Below are 22,835 nucleotides of genomic sequence, written 5' to 3'. Positions count from 1 at the left end.
AACTCAATGGATTTGAACTCTAGAGATGTAACTTTAGAAAGTCATTTAGCCATTTTTCACTTTGGTGGATTAGGAAGCGACTTTCCCAGGTTAGTCCAGAAAGGACCAATTCAGTGGTCTTTTACTTTCTTCTCAAGCAGCTGTTACTCCTCTGTCTTGGAGACAGGAGAATGGCGTAAGCTGACTAGTGGTGAGATCCAGTGTAGCAATTCTTGAGTTCTTCTCAGGAGAAATTCCCATTGAAGGTGCTTCTCCTCAGATGATGTAATTCAGTGTCGCTCCATGAAAGTCAGTGGACCTGAAGCCCAGCTGAGTAGCTTGTCCGTCGTGATTTGTTTGGAGAAAAGTAAAGTTTTCTTTTTATTCATCAGCAAGTATTGTTGACTCACAAGCTTTGGGAAATCAGAGATCTACACTGTGATACCAGGTTTCAGAGTAGCAGCCGTGTTAGTCTCTATTCGCAAAAAGAAACGGAGTACTTGTGGCACCTTAGAGACTAACCAATTGATTTCAGCATAAGCTTTCGTGAGCTACATCCGATGAAGTGAGTTGTAGCTTACGAAAGCTTATGCTCAAATCAATTTGTCAGTCTCTAAGGTAGCACAAGTACTCCTTTTCTTTTTACTGTGGTACCAGAATTCAGTGGTTTGCATGCAGAAGTTAAATCCTCAAACGACAGGAAGCGATTATCGTGATCCCAGCCCTGTTCTCTTTGAGTAATGTCTAAAATGGACACAGAATCCCAGGGGCCCAGCATAGAAATCGTGAGCCTTCTTCTAGTCAGTGTTTTTCAGACAACGCCATTGAGAGGGGCTGAAGGGGCCAGCTGGGAGGGAAGTTTCATGAGAGTGAACAAGAGGTGTAGAAAGAGGATATAGGAAGAAATACATGGCCATGAAGACAAGGACTTAGTCCACTCTTCCTTTCTCTCATGGGCCACAAGAGCTTCAAAGCCTTTCTTCCACCAGCCCTTGTACCTTCTCTTTACTCTAGTCCCTGGTGTGTCTTTCAGGTTTACCTCCATCCCTGAAAGATGAGTTTCTCCAGCCTGTGCAATCCAGAATGCGGGGTGGCCCGGCCTAGTCCAGTCACTGGCAGCTACAACGTGCCATGCGTTCGGCAGTGCCCTGACTCCGAAGTGCTGATCAGACCCTCACCGGTTGTCGTGACCCTCCCGGGACCAATTCTCAGCACTTTCCCTCAGCACACTGGAGTGGGAGCCATAGGAGCACCTGTGGTCGGAGCCGGTTTCGGGGGCTCATTCAGTTCGGGGGGATTGTACGGCTCTGGAGGCCATTATGGAGGATTGTCTGGTTTAGGGGGATATGGTGGTTATGGGGGATTCGGCGGTTCCCTGGGTGGTTATGGTTATGGGGGAATATGTGGTTCCGGGATATCTCGCCATAGGTACCTCAGTGGAAGCTGTGGGCCATGCTAAATCCAGCAGGAAGATCCGTGGATGAAGGAAGAACCAGGAATTGAACAGCAAGAAACAGATTCACCCCTGACCTTTTGGGCATGGCTTTCAGAAGTGCTGTGCAAACTTGGCTCCAGTTGAGCTCAGTGGGAGCTGTGTGTGCTCAGCACCATGGTCTGATAGCCCTGCTGCATTTCTAATGTTACGCTTTAGGACTCTTTCTGCCAAGGCTTTGCCAGACAAGTGCTGATTCTCGCTTTCACCTGTGGACTCATTCTGAATAACACACAGGCAGTTTACACTAATTCTGCAGTTTAAGGAAAATAGGGCCCTTAAAACAGGCATCAGTTACATTTATTATCATTTGAAGTCCCTTGAGCAAGGGAAAAAGAGACCTTGCTGTGAAGGAGAATTAGACCCTGTCTGTTCTATCCTTTCCATCAGTGCGTATCTTTAGCCTCTCACTTGACCTTCTCTGAGGCAGACATTTATTTGATAAGTTGAGCAGTCCTCTCCTTCTGTATTGCATTGTCTCACTTCCCACCGACTGAGGGAATAAAAGTAACTGAAATTGGTTGCAAAGGGGACTTGTTTGTCCACCTCTGCAGCTGCAAGAACAAAAAAGCATATCTTGTGTGAAGAACGTCCCATTGAGGTGGGTGATCGGTTGCAGCCTTATTGAAAAACTGAAATTACGTTCTTTCTGCTCTTGTATTTTTCCTGTACCCGTGTATTGCAAATGTCACTCGCATTAAAAACGCTGATGCATCATAATATCAGTCTTCTAGTTCTCCTTGTTCCTCCCTCCTTCTTTAAACATTGCCCTAGACACAATTCATTCCTGAAGAGCCAGCAGCATCAGGCCCTTCTCCAGAGGTGACTTTTTGAAGCCCTGGAGCTATAGGAGAATTCAGCCTTTGAAGTAGTTTACAGCATTCTGTTTGGCTTCTGTACTGGGGTGGAGTTACCCCTTGCCTTACCTGTTTTAACAAAGTAATGTTAACTCACCCTAGTGAGAGGTGTAAATTCAACCGGCTCCATCTACGGACAGGACTCCTTTGTGAAGCGGACAGTACCCAATACACACAAAACCAGCTTGAGAGCGACAGAGGCAGGTCTCTTCCCTCCTGACTGACAGGAGCAAGTTCATCCCATTGCACGACCTGCCTTAACTCCCAGACCTTAAGCACATGATTTCCAGTACAGATACATCATTATCTGTGTAATTATCAGACAATTAAACAAAATCTGTCCAAATGCTTTTCAACGATTGTGATGACCAGCGGGCTCTGGGCTCTGGGCAGAGCCCTCCCATGCCACCCTTTGTAAACTTAACCTGTACGCGTCCGACCCAGGGTATCCCTTTAAAAATGCCAGCAACTCTGTGCCTTCTATGGGTCCTGGCTCGCACCTCACCCTTTACTCTGACTCTGTGGACTCTTCCACTGGCTAATCCGTATGCGTCAGCTTGGAACCCTCCTACCCGGACACTGCATCTGCCACCACATTCTCTTTGCCTTTAATATGGACAATTTCCATGTCATAGTCCTGAATCGCTGTGCTCCAGGGCATCCCTCTGGTACCTTTTTTCCCCTGTAGCTTTGCATGGAGGGTGTAATCTTGGCAGTTCAACCTGGCGAGGAAAATACCTCTTTGCGGTGCTTTGAAAGGGCCAGCATTTCCTGCTTTCGGCGTGGATTTTAACCCGCCCTCAAATCAGTGCTTTCTAGGGGATTCTCTGCCCTGCTCTCCCTGACCAAATCCAAGCTTTCTTCACCAGCACAACAAATTCAAATTCAAATTCAAATTCAATTTACTGCCCTCTCCCTTTCAGAATTCTGCTGCTGGGCTTCCTTACGTCATGTGTGATGGCATTCACCCCTTCAATCCCCTCAAACGGTCCTTCCTATAATTCTGCCTTTTGTTTTCCTCACTGGGGTCAGCACTAACATCAAATCAGCCGTCTCAAATGACCATTCTCCCGTACTCCCATCACACCAAACATGCTAAGTTTCTGGCTTTTTCCAAGGGTCTGTCGCTCTCAATTCCTCATTACCTGTAAATTCTCCTTAAAATGAGTGACGTACTCTCTTAGATACCGCTCTCTTTCCTCAGCACGGCCCTCCCCAGAGCGTCCAATCAAATCCAAGGCTCCCCTAGCCTGCTTCCCATACAGGAGATCAAAGGGGGCAAAGCCAGTAGATTCCTGGAGGGTCCCCTGCTGGCCACGGTAGAAGTTCTGGGTCCCATAACTGGGAGCTGCGAGGTCCCCTTGCTACCCACGGCAGCTGAGAACTCCGGCCCTGCCACCTTTGGGCTGAAGTGGAAAGTGTCACAGAGGTCTGTGGAAGTCACGGATTCCGTGGTCTCTGAGACATAATCTTAGCCTTAATGATAATGTATTTATTTTTGTGTATTGGTACAGTACATAGACAATAAAAACTACTGTCTGATTCTTTGAGGTGCCACCTTAACTTTCACCCAAACCTCTAACATCCCCATAGTGTCCTCCTGTATAACCTTTAAGTAAACTCATTCATAGGTACTGAAAAAAACAGTGGACTGAGAATAGTTATAATAGAAATATGGATAGTGCAGTGACTTTATGGCATGAAACATATTCAGAAAGACATAAAATTGCTTTTCTGACTATAAAATACTAATAGTGGTGGTTGGTTTTCCGTCGCCCACCAGTTAGACTCTGGTTAGAATAGCAGCCACCTCTCTCAATGACACATCAGAGAACAAACGGGACTCAAGAGTAAACAAAGAATGAATTTACTGCTGAGGTGGTTTATCGAGCAATGAAATTACCAGCAGAGCATCTGACTCTGTATAAGCAGAAGCCACCCTTTCTCTAGCCTTTTTATGAGGGACACAGGCATTTGGCGGGGCTAGGTTGTAAGATTTCTGGGGTTTGCCTTTTGCATTGTGATTTTAGGTTTCTAAGAAGAGTATGGATTATTGTTTGCTCCCTGGTACAATATTCTGGTTGGCTTCTACCTGATCATTTCTCCTGCTGAATCCTGCCAAGCGAATTACAATTATGCCCCTTTCAAGGTAAAGGATTATAGCAGTATGGCGGAAGCTATGTAGTGACAGCTGATAAGAGGCGTCCTGCATCTTGGCAGGGGGTTCGACCTGATGAGCCTTGCAGTGCCTTCTAACCCCCAGGTCCGATGACATGTATTTGAAAGAAGCCTTATTAAGGGTGCAGGAACAAACCACCTCGAAGTGCAGAAAGATTAGCAAATATGGCAGGTGACCAACTTGGCTAAACAGAGAAATCTTCAGTGAGCTTAAACACAAAAAGGAAGCTTACAAGAAATGGAAACTTGGACAGATGACTAGGGAGGAGTCTAAAAATATTGCTCAAGCCTGCAGGCATGTAATCAAGAAAGCTAAAACATGACTGGAGTTGTGAAGGGATGTGTAGGGTAACAAGAAGGTTTCTATAGGTAGCAAAAAGGAGAAGATCAAGGGAAGTGTGGGAGCCTTAATGAATGAGGGAGGCAACCAAGTGAGAGATGATGTGGAAAAAGCTGAAGTACTCAATGCTTTTTTTGCCTCGGTCGTCCCAGACAAGGTCACCTCCCAAACTGCTGTCCTGGGTAGCACTGTATGGGGAGGCGGTGAGCAGTCCTCAGTGGTAAAAGAACAGGTTAAGGATTATTTAGAAAAGCTGGCTATGCACAAGTCCATGGGTCCAGATCTAAGCGTCCGAGGATGCTGAGGGAATTGGCTGAGTGATTGCAGAGCCATTGGCCATTATCTTTGAAAAGTCACAGCGATCGGGGGTGGTCCTGGATGACTGGAAAAAGGCAAATATAATGCCAATCTTTAAAAAGGGGAAGAAGGCGAACCCAGGGAACTACAGACCGATCGTGGATTGGATGAATGGACTTTAAGGTGGATAGAAAGCTGGCTAGATAGTCGGGCGCAAGTGGTATTGATGAATGTCTGGATGTCTAGCTGGCAGCCAGTATCAAGCAGAGTGCCTCAGGGTTCAGTCTTGGGGCCGGTTTTGTTCAACATCTTCATTAATGGTCTGGATGATGGGATGGATTGCACCCTCAGCAGGTTTGCAAATGACACTAAACGGGGGAGAGGTAGATATGCTGGAGGGTAGGGATAGGGTCGAGAGTGACCTAGACAAACTGGAGAATTGAGGTAAAAAACATGTGATGAGGTTCAACAAGGACAAGTGCAGACTTCTGCACTTAGGACAGAAGAATCCCATGCTCCACAAGAGGCTGGAGACCGACTGGCTAAGCCACAGTTCTTCAGAAAATGACCTGGGGATTACAGTGGATGAGAAGCTGGATATGAGTCAACAGTGTGCCCTTGTTGCCAAGAAGGCTAAGGGCCTATGGGGCTGCATTAGTAGGAGCATTGCCAGCAGATCGAGGGAAGTGATCATTCCCCTCTCTTCCGCACTGCTGAGGCCACATCTGCAGTATTGTGTCCAGTTTTGCCCGCCCCCATAGAAATTACGTGGAAAAATTGGAGAAAGTCCAGCGAAGAGCAACAAATATGATCAGGGGGCTGGGACACATGATTAATAAGGTGAGGCTGAGGGATCTGGGATTGTTTAGTCTGCAAAAGAGAAGAGTAAGGGGGGATTTGATAGCAGCCTTCAACTACCTGAAGGGTGGTTCCAAAGAGGATGGAAACAGGTCCGTCTTCACAAAGGCCCATGTTTGAAAGTTTAATATTTGACTACAGTTGTTCATTGGCATCATAGAATCCCCCAGCCAAAGGGTGAATTTCAGACGTAAGGTCCTGACAAGAAACATGCTGGAGGCAATGGAAAGTTTCCCATGAATTTCAAAGGGAATTGGGTCTGACCCATTGGGAATGCGGGTGGTGAGAATGCAGAAAAATGGCTCCCTCCTTTCTGACAGGGTGAGAATGAACTGCCCGATGTCCCTAACCACGACCAGCATGAATTGAAAAGAACAAACTGGATTCCTTTCATGACACCCACTTCTGCTACTTGTGGCAACTTAGAGACGATACCTTAGAGACAAATTAGTCTCTAAGGTGCCACAAGGACTCCTCATTGTTTTCCTGATGCAGACTAACACGGCTACCACTCTGAAATCTCCACTTGGGATACAGATGCCGCTCAGAGTCACCTTGACATTCATTCTCGTTGTTGCACCATTGAAGTCAATGGAATGGCACGAGGAACGCAGTTGACCCGTACCATTTGAAGATGAAAGAAAGATGAAGAGTGCAATCTGCATGTCACGCCCTCTCAGGCTCAGAATAACCTAATAATCACAATCCCAGAGGAAAACAGCTGCATCCAAAGAGGATTTTACAAGGCAATCAAGTTTGTTTAGTAACTAATTAGAACCGCCTCTACAAATAGCATCTCAGATCCTCCAGGCAGTCCTAGGAACCGTATAAAAGCGCTCACCACTCAGGGTTTTCTAAAATCTTCTGTGGACTTCATCTCCTCCTCCTTCACAACCTCGTGAGAGGTGTAAATTCAACCAGCTCTCCTCCTTGACTTGTCCAACTTTACACTCACTTTGCAATGCTGGAGATGAGCTGACAAGATTTAGGGCAATGGGGCAAAAATCGTTCAGCTTCACATTGAGACTTTGGATTTCATTGCACCAAGAAAACTCAGTTCAAGTCATCTTCTTCTGACTCTCTGCCCACATGTGTTCATCTACTGGCCAACAGAAACCCCCACTCTTTGGTGAAATGACAGGACCAAAAGTTGATTTCACAAGGATTTTGCAAACACAACTGACTGCCTCACTTCTGCCCTCCTCAGTTCTGCCCTTAGAGAAAAACGAAACGACACCAAAGTCATCTACAGGAGTCATGAAAGACAATGGAGGAAATAATTAAGGAATCAAATTTCCAGACACCTAGAAGATAAGAAGCTGATAAGTAACAGCATGGATATATGAAAAACAAGATCTGTGAAAACAACCTAATCAATTTCTTTTAAGGATTGAAAAGCCTTGTGGATAGTGGGCAAGCAGTAGAAGTGGTCTATCTTAATTTTTCGTAAGGCTTTTGATACCCTCTTGCCTGACCTTCTCATAAACAAACTAGGAAAATACATCTTAGATGGGGCTCGGATAAAGTGGGTCCATAACTGGTTGAAGACCATTCCCAGAGAGTATTTAGCAGGGGTCCACACTCCAACTGGAAGGGCACATCAAGTTGCGTCCCCCGGGGATCAGTTCTGGGTCCCATTCTGTTCAATATCTTCATCAATGATTTAGATCGTAGCACGGAGAGTACACTTATAATGTTTGCAGATGATACCTAGCTGGGAGGAGTCTCAAGGCTGTGGAGGATAGCAATAGGCCCATCTCAACCCCCGAGGCTTCGGAGGACGTCCCTGGAGCATGCAACCCTGCTCCACTGGACACTCGCATATTTCGCTGCTCAAGAAGGAACAGCCCAGCCCACCTTAGCAGCTCCACCTGACATCAGGGCACCACTTCACACACAGCCCTTAGGCATGTTTAGAGTGAAAACAAGCAGAGTTAATTTAACAAAGAGAGTCAAATAGGAGCAATTAGGAATACTGGAAACCAATGGTTACATATCAGATAAAAGAAGTACTCACATTGTAAAACCTGGACGTATGTAACTCACACTCACCCAGAGTCCTTGCAGTGTTCTGCAGCCAGAACTCTCCTACAGACCGCCCAATTTCCTCAGCATGGCCCTCCCCAGAGCCTCCAATCACATCCAAGGCTCCCCTAGCCTGCTTCCCATACAGGAGATCAAAGGGAGCAAAAGCCAGTAGATTCTTGGGGAATACTTCTGTCCGCACTGAGCAAATAATGAAGAAAAACGTCCCAATCAGTCTCATGCCAGGGGACATATGTTCTTATCATAGCTTTTAAAAGTTCCATTAAATCTTTCTGCAAACCCATTTGTTTCTGGGTTATAGGGAGCAGCATTTATATGCTTTGCTCCACATCATTCCCGTGGCTTTTGAAAGACTACAGACATGGAATTTGCATCACAGTCTGTCAAGATTTCTGAGGGAATAACTAGTCTGTAAAAATGGCAAATAAAGCCGGAGTCACTGGAAAATGTATTCCAGAGCTTATTTAACATTCGAGTTCCTTTTTTCCTAATATCATTGTTGCTAGGCAGATTTAGCACTCCCCATCCAGAAGCTTCTGGAATTGGGTGTGGTAGTTTTGAGTCTGCTCCATGTCAAGGTTCCTCCCCCACTCTCAACTCTAGGGTAGAGATGTGGAAATATAAAGGGAAGGGTAAACCCCTTCAAAATCCCTCCTGGCCAGAGGAAAAATCCTCTCACCTGTAAAGGGTTAAGAAGCAAAAGGTAACCTCGCTGGCACCTGACCAAAATGACCAATGAGGAGACAAGATACTTTCAAAAGCTGGGAGGAGGGAGAGAAACAAAGGGTCTGTGTCTGTCGGTACGCTTCTTTTGCTGGGGATAGACCAGGAATGGAGTCTTAGAACTTTTAGTAAATCATCTAGCTAGGTATGCGTTAGATTATGATTTCTTTAAATGGCTGAGAAAACAACTGTGCTGAATAGAATGACTATCCCTGTCTGTGTGTCTTTTTTGTAACATAAGGTTTTGCCTAGAGGGATTCTCTATGTTTTGAATCTAATTACCCTGTAAGATATCTACCATCCTGATTTTACAGAGGTGATTCCTTTACTTCTATTAAAAGTCTTCTTGTAAGAAAACAGAATGCTTTTTCATTGTTCTCAGATCCAAGGGTTTGGGTCTGTGGTCACCTATGCAAATTGGTGAGGATTTTTACCAAACCTTTCCCAGGAAGTGGGGTGCCAGGCTTGGGAGGATTTGGGGTGGGGGGGAAAGAAGTGTCCAAACTACGTTTCCCAGTAAATCCAGTTAGAGTTTGATGGTGGCAGTGGATATTCCAAGGACAAAGGATAAAATTAATTTGTACCTTGGGGAAGTTTTAACCTAAGCTGGTAGAAGTAAGCTTAGTGTGAGTGTGAGTCACCAACTTTTCTGGTAACGTGATCGTGGGGAAGAGTCATTTACGTGTTGCTCTTCTCAGTAAGAGAGTTGGGTTTTGAAAATTGATATACTTCACGGGGTGGTTGGTTAACCAATTCTCTGACTGGCTAAGCGTGATTTCAGCAGAGGAGGAGGAAGAGTCTGCACAGATTCCAACGGAAGATTCCTGCAGGAAAGTGGAGGGAAGATGTTGCTTTTGACTCGGCAGACTGTCTAGATTTAGTGATCAGAGACTTTACCTGAGACTCCGGTAAACTCAAGCTTAGCTTTCAGTTCTGCTGTGACGCTGGTAAGCCAAGTGCCAACTCTGGTAAGCCAAGTGCCAGCTGAGAACTGACAAACGCTCAGCTGGAAGCCAGGCCAATTCACTTCTTTGCAAGAATAAAGGAAACTGATGGTTGAATGGATAAGAATCTATTTGGTGTTGAAATGTCCTGACAACTAATGGGATGGTGCATGCATTGATTTCACCTATCTGTACCCAGTTAGAATGCAATAGCAAACATTTACATTGTGTATACCCCTGTAACTACATAACCCATCCAATGAGAAAGAAGCCTTGAGTCATGCAAATGAAGAAATTAAAGAGGAAGGTGTGAATTCTTCTGCATTTGAAGGCAAGTGGCCTTGAATGTTTTCGTCAAAGACCTGACATGCATTCTTCTCTCTCTGCCATCAGAGAAAGAGCCCACATTGGCTGTGACTCTGTCAGCTTCTTTTCTGTGAAAAGAAACTATAAGTATGGACACAAGGAAAAATTCTTTGTCTCTGGACAGGTTGGATTCTCACAGGCAGAATAACTGAATGAGAAGGAGAGTTACTCTGGGTTGCCCTAAAAGACTTTTGGGAAACTGCCAGTTTCCCATATCTCCGCTACCTTTAGCAATTCTAGACTGTGACTAACCTGTACATATATTTTTATCTGCTATAACATCTCAATAACTCCCCTTCCTTTTTCTTAGCTAATAAACTTGAGTTAGAATTGACTGTAGAATTGACTCTCAGTGTTGTCTTTGGTGGGAGACCTGGGATGCAAATCGACCAGGGTGAGCGTGGGACTGGTTGTAACATGAGTATTTTGTGATTTTTCCTGGAAGTCACCACCATTTATCACACAGTCCAGCTTGCCTGGCAGCCACGATAGATTGGAGTCTCTAAGGGGACTGTCTGTAACTCCATTATAAAACTACCGTAGTACTTTGGGAGTTCACACTTGGTACTGGGTTGGTGAAATCTAATTCTAGAACATACCACTAGCTAGCGTCTCCGCCCTGCTTTTTGATACTCTGCCCTGAGGACACCGCGAATGGTGATGAGTCTCTCCAGACAGCATCTCATGTGCATTCAATTTTTTTCCAAAGTGAAGTACTGTGCAGTTGTCTTTACCTTTCTCCTTTTCCCTCTCTTTAATAAGAGTCTCTTTGTCTCTTTGACAGCTGTGAGGCCATGACCAGCAAGACAGCTAAAAGTAGTACCCGAAAGAAAACTCTGGCTGGTATAAGTAATTGGTGTCTCAGCGATAGGGAAATCTGTATTCATGTAAACCATCCATGGACCCAGTTCTATTCATATATTACCAGCAGAGGTCTGTTTAGGCAGGGGTTCTCACAACAACCTTTTTGGTCACCTCAGAGTGCAACCACTCATTCTTAGAATCACAGAATATCAGGGTAGGAAGGGACCTCAGGAGGTCCTCTAGTCCAACCCCCTGCTCAAAGCAGGATCAATCCCCAACTAAATCATCCCAGCCAGGGGTTTGTCAAGCCTGATCTTGCAAATTTCAAAGGAAGGGGATTCCACCACCTCCCTAGGTAATGCATTCCAGTGCTTCACCAGCCTCCTAGTGAAAAAGTTTTTCCTAATATCCAACCTAAACCTCCCCAACTGCAACTTGAGACCATTACTCCTCATTCTCTCATCTGCTACCACTGAGAACAGTCTAGATCCATCCTCTTTGGAACCCCCCTTCAGGTAGTTGAAGGCTGCTATCAAATCCCCCCTCACTCTTCTCTTCTGCAGACTAAACAAGACCAGTTCCCTCCGCCTCACCTTATCAGTCATGTGCCCCAGCCCCCTCAGCATTTTTGTTGCTCTTCGCTGGACTTTCCAATTCCAATTTCTCCACGTAATTTATATAGGGGGGGGGGGCCCAAAACTGGACACAATACTGCAGATGTGGCCTCAGCAGTGCGGAAGAGAGGGGAATGATCACTTCCCTCGATCTGCTGGCAATGCTTCTACTAATGCAGCCCAATAGGCCCTTAGCCTTCTTGGCAACAAGGGCACACTGTTGACTCATATCCAGCTTCTCGTCCACTGTAATCCCCTGGTTGTTTTCTGCAGAACTGCTGCTTAGCCAGTCGGTTCCCAGCCTCTTGTGGAGCAAGGGATTCTTCTGTCCTCAGTGCAGAAGTCTGAACTTGTCCTTGTTGAACCTCATCAGATTTCTTTTGTCCCAATCCTCCAATTTGTCTTGGTCACTCTCGACCCTATCCCTACCCTCCAGCGTATCTACCTCTCCCCCAGCTTAGTGTCATTTGCAAACCTGCTGAGGGTGCAATCCTCCCATCATCCAGATCATTCATAAAGATGTTGAACAAAACCGGTCCCAAGACTGATCCCTGAGGCACTCTGCTTGATACTGGTTGCCAGCTAGACATCCAGACATTGATCAGTACCCGTAACAATCTAGCCAGCTTTCTATCCAACTTATAGTCCATTCATCCAATCTATGAGCGGTCTGTAGTTCCCTAGGTTCTCCTTCTTCCCCTTTTTAAAGATGGGCACTATATTTGCCTTTCTCCAGTCATCCAGAACCTCCCCCGAAAGCTGTGACTTTTCAAAGATAATGGCCTTTGGCTCTGCAATCACTCAGCCAATTCCCTCAGCATCCTTGGACGCTTAGATCTGGACCCATGGACTTGTGCATAGCCAGCTTTTCTAAATAATCCTTAACCTGTTCTTTTACCACTGAGGACTGCTCACCTCCTCCCCATACAGTGCTGCCCAGGACAGCAGTTTGGGAGCTGATCTTGTCTGGGACGACCGAGGCAAAAAAAGCATTGAGTACTTCAGCTTTTTCCACATCATCTCTCACTTGGTTGCCTCCCTCATTCATGAAGGCTCCCATACTTTCCCTGAGCTTCTCCTTTTTGCTACCTATAGAAACCTTCTTGTTACCCTACACATCCCTTCACAACTCCAGTCATGTTTTGGCCTTCTTGATTACATGCCTGCAGGCTTGAGCAATATTTTTAGACTCCTCCCTAGTCATCTGTCCAAGTTTCCATTTCTTGTAAGCTTCCTTTTTGTGTTTAAGCTCACTGAAGATTTCGCTGTTTAGCCAAGTTGGTCACCTGCCATATTTGCTAATCTTTCTGCACTTCGAGGTGGTTTCTTACTGCACCCTCAATAAGGCTTCTTTCACATAAATGTCATTGGACCTGGGGGTTAGAAGGCACTGCAAGGCTCATCTGGTCGAACCCCCTGCTAAGATGCAGGAAACCTCTTATCAACTGTCACAACATAGCTTCCGCCATACTGCGATAATCCTTGACCTTGAAAGGGGCATAATTACAATTCGCTTGGCAGGATTCAGCAGGAGAAATGATCAGGTAGAAGCCAACCAGAATATTGTACCAGGGAGCAAACAAAAATCCATACTCTTCTTAGAAACCTAAAATCACAATGCAAAAGGCAAACCCCAGAAATCTTACAACCTAGCCCCGCCAAATGCCTGTGTCCCTCATAAAAAGGCTAGAGAAAGGGTGGCTTCTGCTTATACAGAGTCAGATGCTCTGCTGGTAATTTCATTGCTCGATAAACCACCTCAGCAGTAAATTCATTCTTTGTTTACTCTTGAGTCCCGTTTGTTCTCTGATGTGTCATTGAGAGAGGTGGCTGCTATTCTAGCCAGAGTCTAAGTGGGGGGCGACGGAAAACCAACCACCACTATTAGTTCTTTATAATCAGAAAAGCAATTTTATGTCTTTCTGAATATGTTTCATGCCATAAAGTCACTGCACTATCCATATTTCTATTATGACTATTCTCAGTCCACTGTTTTTTTTCAGTACCTATGAATGAGTTTACTTAAGGGTTATAAAGGAGGACACTATGGGGATGTTAGAGGTTTGGGTGAAAGTTAAGGTGGCACCTCAAAGAATCAGACAGTAGTTTTTATTGTCTATGTACTGTACCAATACACAAAAATAAATACATTATCATTAAGGCTAAGATTATGTCCCAGAGACCACGGAATCTGTGACTTCCACAGACCTCTGTGACACTTTCTACTTCAGCCCAAAGGTGGCAGGGCCGGAGTTCTCAGCTGCCGTGGGTAGCAAGGGGACCTCGCAGCTCCCCGTTGTGGGACCCAGAACTTCTACCATGGCCAGCAGGGGACCCTCCAAGAATCTACTGGCTTTGCCCCCTTTGATCTCCTGTATGGGAAGCAGGCTAGGGGAGCCTTGGATTTGATTGGAGGCTCTGGGGAGGGCTGTGCTGAGGAAAGAGGGCGGCATCTAAGAGAGTACGTCACTCATTTTAAGGAGAATTTACAGGTAATGAGGAATTGAGAGCGACAGACCCTTGGAAAAAGCCAGAAACTCAGCATGTTTGGTGTGATGGGAGTACTGGAGAATAGTCATTTGAGACGGCTGATTTGGCGTTAGTGCTGACCCCAGTGAGGGAAAACAAAAGGCAGGATTATAGGAAGGACCATTTGAGGGGATTGAAGGGGTGAATGCCGTCACACATGACGCCCAGCAGCAGAGTAACGGTGCAGACCATGCATATGAATAGATTAAAACTTATTCTGAAAGGGAGAGGGCAGTCAATTGAATTTGTTGTGCTGGTGAAGAAACCTTGGATTTGGTCAGGGAGAGCAGGGCAGAGAATCCCTTAGAAAGCACTGATTTGAGGGGGGGTTAAAATCCACGCCGAAAGCAGGAAACGCTGGCCCTTTCAAAGGACCGCAAAGAGGTATTATCCTCGCCAGGTTGAACTGCCAAGATTACACCCTCCATGCAAAGCTACAGGGGAATAAAGGTACCAGAGGGATGCCCTGGAGCACAGCGCTGCAGGACTATGACATGGAAATTGTCCATATTAAAGGCAAAGAGAATGTGGTGGCAAATGCAGTGTCCGGGCAGGAGGGTTCCAAGCTGACGCATACGGAATAGCGAGTGGAAGAGTCCACAGAGTCAGAGGAAAGGGGGAGGTGCGAGCCAGGACCCATAGAAGGCACAGAGTTGCTGGTGTTTTACAGGGATACTCTGGGTCGGACGCGTACAGGTTAAGTTTACAAAGGGTGGCATGGGAGGGCTCTGCCCAGAGCCCAGAGCCTGCTGGTCATCACAATCGTTGAAAAGCATTTGGACAGATTTTGTTTAATTGTCTGATAATTACACAGATAATGATGTATCTGTACTGGAAATCATGTGCTTAAGGTCTGGGAGTTAAGGCAGGTCGTGCAATGGGATGAACTTGCTCCTGTCAGTCAGGAGGGAAGAGACCTGCTTCTGTCGCTCTCAAGCTGGTTTTGTGTGTATTGGGTACTGTCCGCTTCACAAAGGAGTCCTGTCCGTAGATGGAGCAGGTTGAATTTACAACTCTCACTAGGGTGAGTTAACATTACGTTGTTAGAACACGTAATGCAAGGTGGAACTCCACCCCAGTACGGAAACCCAACAGAATGCTGTAAACTACTTCAAAGGCTGAATTCTCCTATCGCTCCAGGGCTTCAAAAAGTCACCTCTGGAGAAGGGCCTGATGCTGCTGGCTCTTCAGGGATGAATTGTGTCTAGGGCAATGTTTAAAGAAGGAGGGAGGAACAAGGAGAACCAGAAGACGGATATTATGATGCATCAGCGTTTTTAATGCGAGTGACATTTGCAATACACAGGTACAGGAAAAATACAAGAGCACAAAGAACGTAATTTCAGTTTTTCAAGAAAGGCTGCAACCGATCACCCACCTCAATGGGACGTTCTTCACACAAGATGTGCTTTTTTGTTCTTGAAGCTGCAGAGGTGGACAAACAAGTCCCCTTTGCAACCAATTTGAGTTACTTTTATTCCCTCAGTCGGTGGGAAGTGAGACAATGCAATACAGAAGGAGAGGACTGTTCAACTTCTCAATTAAACGTCTGCCTCAGAGAAGGTCAAAGTGAGAGGCTAAAGATACGCACTGATGGAAAGGATAGAACAGACGGGGTCTAATTCTCCTTCACAGCAAGGTCTCTTTTTCCCTTGCTCAAGGGACCTAAAATGATAATAAATATAACTGATGCCTGTTTTAAGGGCCCTATTTTCCTTAAACTGTGGAATTAGTGTAAACTGCCTGTGTGTTATTAAGAATGAGTCCACAGGTGAAAGCGAGAATCAGCACTTGTCTGGCAAAGCCTTGGCAGAAAGAGTCCTAAAGCGTAACATTAGAAATGCAGCAGGGCTATCAGACCATGGTGCTGAGCACACACAGCTCCCACTGAGCTCAACTGGAGCCAAGTTTGCACAGCACTTCTGAAAGCCATGCCCAAAAGGTCAGGGGTGAATCTGTTTCTTGCTGTTCAATTCCTGGTTCTTCCTTCATCCACGGATCTTCCTGCTGGATTTAGCATGGCCCACAGCTTCCACTGAGGTACCTATGGCGAGATATCCCGGAACCACATATTCCCCCATAACCATAACCACCAAGGGAACCGCCGAATCCCCCATAACCACCATATCCCCCTAAACCAGACAATCCTCCATAATGGCCTCCAGAGCCGTACAATCCCCCCGAACTGAATGAGCCCCCGAAACCGGCTCCGACCACAGGTGCTCCTATGGCTCCCACTCCAGTGTGCTGAGGGAAAGTGCTGAGAATTGGTCCCGGGAGGGTCACGACAACCGGTGAGGGTCTGATCAGCACTTCGGAGTCAGGGCACTGCCGAACGCATGGCACGTTGTAGCTGCCAGTGACTGGACTAGGCCGGGCCACCCCGCATTCTGGATTGCACAGGCTGGAGAAACTCATCTTTCAGGGATGGAGGTAAACCTGAAAGACACACCAGGGACTAGAGTAAAGAGAAGGTACAAGGGCTGGTGGAAGAAAGGCTTTGAAGCTCTTGTGGCCCATGAGAGAAAGGAAGAGTGGACTAAGTCCTTGTCTTCATGGCCATGTATTTCTTCCTATATCCTCTTTCTACACCTCTTGTTCACTCTCATGAAACTTCCCTCCCAATTGGCCCCTTCAACCCCTCTCAATGGCTTTGTCTGAAAAACACTGACTAGAAGAAGGCTCACGATTTCTATGCTGGGCCCCTGGAATTCTGTGTCCATTTTAGACATTACTCAAAGAGAACAGGGCTGGGATCACGATAATCGCTTCCTGTCGTTTGAGGATTTAACTTCTGCATGCAAACCACTGAATTCTGGTACCACAGTAAAAAGAAAAGGAGTACTTGTGCTACCTTAGAGACTGACAAATTGATTTGAGCATAAGCTTTCGTAAGCTACAACTCACTTCACCGGATGTAGCTCACGAAAGCTTATGCTGAAATCAATTGGTTAGTCTCTAAGGTGCCACAAGTACTCCGTTTCTTTTTGCGAATACAGACTAACACGGCTGCTACTCTGAAACCTGGTATCACAGTGTAGATCTCTGATTTCCCAAAGCTTGTGAGTCAACAATACTTGCTGATGAATAAAAAGAAAACTTTACTTTTCTCCAAACAAATCACGAAGGACAAGCTCCTCAGCTGGGCTTCAGGTCCACTGACTTTCATGGAGCGACACTGAATTACATCATCTGAGGAGAAGTACCTTCAATGGGAATTTCTCCTGAGAAGAACTCAAGAATAGCTACACTGGATCTCACCACTTGTCAGCTTACGCCATTCTCCTGTCTCCAAGAGAGAGGAGTAACAGCTGCTTGAGAAGAAAGTAAAAGACCACTGAATTGGTCCTTTCTGGACTAACCTGGGAAAGTCGCTTCCTAATCCACCAAAGTGAAAAATGGCTAAATGACTTTCTAAAGTTACATCTCTAGAGTTCAAATCCATTGAGTTGAATTGGACTTACCCAGTTCACTGAGGAGATGAAGTCCGCAGAAGATTTTAGAAAATCCCTGAGTGGTGAGCGCTTTTATACAGATCCTAGGACTGCCTGGAGGATCTGCGATGCCATTTGTGGAGGCGGTTCTAATTAGTTACCAAACAAACTTGATTGCCTTGCAAAATCCTCCTTGGATGCAGCTGTTTGCCTCTGGGATTGTGATTATTAGGTTATTCTGAGCCAGAGAGGGCGTGACATGCACATTGCACTCTTCATCTTTCTTTCATCTTCAAATGGTACGGGTCAACTGTGTTCCTCGTGCCATTCCATTTACTTCAGACATGCTACAACGAGAATGAATGTCCGGGTGACTCTGTGTGGCATCTGTATCAGAAGTGGCAGATTTCAGAGGGGTAGCCGTGTTAGTCTGCATCAGCAAAACAACGAATAGTCCTTGTGGCACCTTAGAGACTAATTTGTCTCTAAGGTGTCGTCACTAAGTTGCCACAAGTAGCACAAGTGGGTGTCATGAAAGGAATCCAGTTTGTTCCTTTCAATCCATGCTGGATGGGTCAAGGGGAGGGATGGCGGAAAGAGGAAGGAAGCAGTGCTCTTTTATCTCAGGATCTCTCCATCCAGGAGCAGCCAAGAAAAGGACGTCTTGTGAGACAGCACAGCTGACGGAGCCCCGCAATGAGCGGAGGAGAGGGGAAAATCACACATTCTTGAGGAAGGAGGAGATGGTTGTGGGATGGGATTTGACATTAACTTTGACCAGCCATAAGGCATGCTGCACAAAACATTCCTGCCAGAACCAGCATGCTGTGTAAAGTGTAACAGATTTCTGCATGGGTGGGTTCCATAGCCGGGGAATGAGGCGGAGGTGTCTTCCTTTGATGATGAGGCCCTGAACAGAACGCCATGAGAGCTTGGCCTCCATTTTGTTTAAAGTGACTGTGTTACTCAGTGCAGAGGTGTCTAATCCCAACAACCATTTATTAATATTCTAAGACTAGAACCCTTTGCGTGTGTGAAACACCAGCGAGTGTTTGTGAGGGGCTTTGAACTCTGGAGTCCTGAGGTCGCTGAAGAACTTCCAGCCTTCACACCCTGACTCTCTCTGTTTGATCGGCCTAGAAACAGAGACACATTGAGAAGAAGGTCACCCGGGATCGGTTGCAGGAACAGAAATACAACCCTACCACAGGCAGGGCGGTAAGTAGGGAGGGGCGAATGGGTCAGCCGCCGAGGGCGTAGAGCTACTGGGGTGCAGACATGGGGCAAGTGTATTGTCCCCCGCCACCACATCAGACCCAACAGCCTCCGGATGGAGCCAGGGGGCTCCAAGCCCCCTGTGCCCACAGGATCGCAGGCCCAGGGCCCCAGGCATTTGCAGGCTCCCTGGCACTAGGATGCTAACGGGGCGCCTGGCAGGCCGGGTGCTGAGCGCTGCTTGGCTCCTAGTGAGAGTGCTCATTGCTCAGTAACACCTGCTGACGCTGCAGTGCTGGCTGGCAATTAAAATGGTTAATGGGGACAAATTGGGGGGGATGGGCAGGGTCTGAGCTGGGGGTGGTAACTGACTGCATGGGGGCACGGGGATCACACTTCTGGAGGCAGGGACAGAAGGGGGCCAAGGAGGATGAGGGAGGAGCCAGGGTTGAGCTCAGGGGTGAGGGGCTTCTAGAGGGTGCCCGAGGGCAAAGCCTGGCACAGGGAATGTTTTGGTCAGCACTCAGCAGGGGTAAAACACACCCAGCTCCCTCCTTTAGCTGTGTGGTCCTGTGACTGGGCCCTGTCCTTCCTTCTTCCTGCCCCAGCCTGATTCAATCCTTGTTCCAGAGAACAGGGTAAGGAGCCTCCCTGCGACTCACTGGGATCATGCTCCATTACCTGGCCAGCAAGGTACACTCACACGCCAGGGAGCCGACACCTGCAGCACGGCCCGGCCCACGATGCTGGCCACACCCGGGCTTCTCTTTTCAAAGGCCTCTAATTTTGGGCTCGGGACAATTTTCACTTGTGCCAAGTCAGCTAAAAATACAGGCCATTGACTGTCCAGGTGAAGAGACCAGTGGGTGCAGAGCTGCATTGGGGCTGCTGGTGGGGTATCCACTGGCAAAGACGCATGTCCATTGTGACCTGTGCTTGTCGCATTCAGGGCTGTGATCCAGCCAGTCTGTTCCTCACACCCTTCTCTGTGCCCATCTCGCCACCGTGACCAGGGCATTGGCACACACTGAAGCACAGCACGATCCCATTTCACAATCACCCCAGCCAGGTACCTTCTTCTGTCTCCACACTTTGGTGGGAGGGGCCTGGCCTCTCCAGAATCATAGAGTTATTGAATTATAGAAGATTAGGGTTGGAAGAGACCTCAGGAAGTCATCTCGTCCAACCCCCTGCTCAAAGCAGGACCAACACTTTGTCCCTGTAACCTCAGTAAGGATTCTTGAAAATACAGCCAGCTCTCCTGGACTCCTTTCCCCCTCACGTTATTCTCCCAGGGGATCCTGCCCATCAGTTCCCTGAGGGAGTCAAAGTCTGTTTTTCTGAAGTCCAGGGTCCGTATTCTGCTGCTCTCCTTTCTTCCTTGTTTCAGGATCCTGAACTCGACCATCTCATGGTCACTGCCTCCCGGGTTCCCATCCACTTTTGCTTCCCCCACTAATTCTTCCCGGTTTCTTCCCAGCCCTTGCACCAGCACTCTTCCTGATGGCTGCTCTGACAAAACTGTCTCTCTGTCCCTTCCTCCTCCAGCTCTTCAGCGAGAGCCCGCCCCAGGAACCAACTGATCACCTACAGAGTCCCCGGCTCCCCGTTCCGCAGCCAGGGGCCAGCAGTGCAGATGACCAGGAGAAGACCCAATGACCAAAGGTAGCAGCCACCTCCACTGACAAGAGCTGCCTCCGGTGCCGTGCACACTGGCCCCACATGGACCCGGAGGCACTGCCCAGAGCCCCTGAGGAGGCTGCATGGATTGAGGACAAAATGGAGAAGATGCAGCTGCCTATTATAGTCTTTTGCTATGCGGCCTGTGCTTCCTTTGATTCAAATACAAGCTGCCGAGCACATGGCCATCCAGCAGGCTAGGCAGTGCTGATGCCAAACTGTCTGGGAGTGTCACCCACAAAATTAGCACAAGTTTGAAACAGAGATATACATACGTATCTATAACTCATAATACAAAGGCGATACAAACATATAAAAAGATGATCATATCTGTGGGGGAGAGGGGGAGAAAACCTGGATTTGTGCTGGAAATGGCCCAACTTGATTATCATACACATTTTAAGGAGAGTGATCACTTTAGATAAGCTATTACCAGCCGGAGAGTGGGGTGGGGGGAGGTATTTTTTCATGCTTTGTGTGTATAAAAAGATCTTCTACACTTTCCACAGAATGCATCCGATGAAGTGAGCTGTAGCTCACGAAAGCTTATGCTCAAATAAATTGGTTAGTCTCTAAGGTGCCACAAGTCCTCCTTTTCTTTTTGTTGGAGAAGGGTCTTTCAGAATGCCCTAGGTTGCTCAGACTTGCAATTAATCCCACAGCAATATGGCCATAAAAGAAGTTCTCTTTAACTCTGTCTGTCTTGTGCTTTTTTCTTTTCTTAATTAGCTGAAGTCTCTCACAAGACCCAGTTCTCTTGCATACTCATTGGATGGAGCTGCAGTGGCTGATGGTTCCCATTGATTACTCTGTATATTCAATAGCAGCAGCTGTGAGTAGAGGTGCAGAAAGGTTTTCTCTAACCCAGGTTGGCTAAAGTGCCTTCCTTCAATCTCAAGTTGATGGAACTGTCCTCCTTTACACTGGATCAGCATCTACCCGTCAACTTGAAAATATGTACAAAAGGGAAATGCAAAGGTTCATTGAATGAAAATCAAAGAGCCCCAATTTCAGAGGCTAGGACTCAGGAACTGAGCACTGGACTGACATCTGAGACCTTGACATGCATTTTTAAAGTGAAGCCAATCTTCAATATTGGAACATCTAAGCCTAGTAAAATGTTACTAGATTCTAATAATACACCTCTTTGGCCATATAAAACATGAGGTGTGTTTTGTGAAGTGCTTTGAAATACTTAGATCAGAGGAAGCTTCAGACAATCCACCCTGCATGTTACAATTCTACCTGTTTGCCATGGGGGGAAACGGAGGCACATTCAGGTGACGGTCAGACAGGGTGTGATTGGCAAAGTCAGAAATGAACCCCAACAGCTGGGACTACTCATGCCAAACACTAACCTCTATCTCTTGAACCCTACTGGATTCTTACTATTCATGGCTTCCAAAGACATCACTAACCTGAGAGTAACTCTTGGAGAGGCTCATACTGGATATTTTTTATTTTGTTTTGATGGTTTTTTGGGGGGAACTTTGGGGATAAACATCTTCTCATCTAAGTATGAACAATGATCAGCCATCTAGAGTCTTGCCATGCACTTTAACTCCCTTTCTTTGAAGGTGTTGGCTCCATGGTGGGTATTTCCACTTGAGCAGAATTAAATTCTCTTTTATCAAAATTTTACCCATTCTAATTCAAGAAAGAGATTTGTCTTACTACACCACACATGAACAAGCTTGAAATGTACACACTTATAATTCCTTTGGACCATTATTATCCTCATGTATAAAGAAGGCAATGTTAGAGAAATAAGCTACCCTGTGCCTTGTTTCACAGACCTGAAGGAATTCATTACCATTGGGTTACTCTGACCCATTAGAGAGATGTGATTCCAAAGACAGAGAAAGTAGCTCACTCAGTGCACCTGGTGACTTCAGCCCAACGGGTGCGATGTCTTAAAGCAAGTTTTTGAGGCTGGAATTATATATTGAGATTTCCAATGCTACCAAATGTTCTCGGCCAAGGTGATTGAAGCACCGCAGGCCAGCAGAGGTACTCTGGAAAACGAGACCCACACGCAGCTAAGCAGCGAGTTATTGGCTTTATTGAAGGTTAGTGACACACCCGCAACGGGGACTCCAAACGTTGCTGTCACGGAGGCGGAGAACCCAGCACACCGGAGCTTTGCCTGGGACGGAGTCCGACAAAGGGGCAACCAGTGAGCCATAATAAGCAGTACACAGAAACAGCTCATGAATATATAATTAGGTACTTTCCTAAGGGGGCTTTCCGCTACCTGGCAACGGGCCATGCAAGGCAGACAAAACCGGCCTAAAACCGGTTACAGTTGGTTCTCCATGTCCTACAGTGACCGGGCAGCCTCGAGAAAGCAGAAGTTCCCTAGCTAGGCCGTAACAAAGTCTTCCGCAGTCCCTTACACCACAGTCATGGAAATGATAGAAATGGACAGACTTCTAATTCGTCTGGAGAAGTATCATTCTCATGGATAAGGACAGTGAAA

At 46.6% G+C, this 22,835-nt stretch overlaps 1 pseudogene across 1 annotated transcript; it reads right to left on the bottom strand.

Moving 5' to 3' along the window:
• Positions 1-15,302: 15,302 nt before the first annotated feature.
• LOC311532466 (feather keratin 4 pseudogene) lies at positions 15,303-17,518 on the bottom strand (annotated as a pseudogene). Its single transcript, XR_014714558.1, has 2 exons — positions 17,492-17,518; positions 15,303-16,466 (listed from the first exon to the last, which is right to left on the bottom strand). The product of XR_014714558.1 is annotated as a feather keratin 4 pseudogene (transcript).
• Positions 17,519-22,835: the final 5,317 nt, after the last annotated feature.

This window comes from Lepidochelys olivacea (assembly GCF_965140295.1).
Source record: "Lepidochelys olivacea isolate rLepOli2 genome assembly, chromosome: 1".
Lineage (NCBI taxonomy): Eukaryota > Metazoa > Chordata > Testudines > Cheloniidae > Lepidochelys > Lepidochelys olivacea.
Note: the sequence above shows the minus strand (reverse complement) of the source record. Positions and strands in the feature narration are given on the sequence as shown.